The sequence below is a fragment of the Limulus polyphemus genome, unplaced genomic scaffold (assembly GCF_000517525.1).
Source record: "Limulus polyphemus unplaced genomic scaffold, Limulus_polyphemus-2.1.2 Scaffold3390, whole genome shotgun sequence".
In the NCBI taxonomy this organism is placed as follows: domain Eukaryota; kingdom Metazoa; phylum Arthropoda; class Merostomata; order Xiphosura; family Limulidae; genus Limulus; species Limulus polyphemus.
In genome coordinates this window covers 109,767-110,629 of record NW_013669000.1, presented here as the reverse complement: position 1 = coordinate 110,629, position 863 = coordinate 109,767, and positions in this window count along the sequence as shown.

Genomic DNA, 863 nt, shown 5'->3' with positions numbered 1-863 from the left:
CAACCTTTCTGGATACCAGCCTTTCCTGTTGTGGCATCTCCCCTGTGTTGAAGTTTCCAACATTGAGCTCTCTTGTGCCCAAGTTTGTCACAGTGTCAGCAAAGTCCCTCAAACTTCTCTGAAAGCTGACCTTTTCTGGCCCCGAATCCAGATGACTGTACCAACCTTGGTACCTCTGTTTTGGACTTAAAGTAGGATTTAAATTCGAGAGCTCTGGCCATTGCATCCTGCATAGTAGAGGGGTGTGCTTGCTTCACTTGTATCTTAAGTTGTGGACTGTCCAAGGCATCTACGAACTGATCTCTCAGCAACAACTTGAGGAGATCGGGTGGTGCAGTTGAGTAGGCCTTGTGTGCCATGCTTTCCAAGTCCTGTGCAATCTCTTGCAGGCTCTCCCCTTTAGCACAGACTCTCGTCCTGAACCTAGCCCTGTAGACTTCTGACTGATTTTGGGTTCCGTACCTGAGTTCTAGAGCCAATACCAGTGCTCTATAGTTGTGTCTGTCATCTGCTGATAACTGTCCAAGTATTTCCAGTGGTTGTCCCTTCAAGCTCGTTGCCAGATATACTGCTTTCTGCTCTCTGTCCATCCATTCATCTCTGCCAGTAGCTCAAATTGTGCTCTATATGCCTCCCACGGTGCTCTCCCATCGTATTCCTATGGCTTCCTTCGTACTGGATCACTCCTAGTACTGACATTCATATCTGAGATGTGACTTCTAACGGGACTGAATATGTGTGCATTAAGGTTTAGCTGCAGGGTCTGGATAGGGCTTGTCATTGTCTGGGGCAGGTTAAGTCGATGGTTAATGTATCATCCTTGTGTAAAAGACAATAAATCGTCCTTTAACGTATCTAATTCG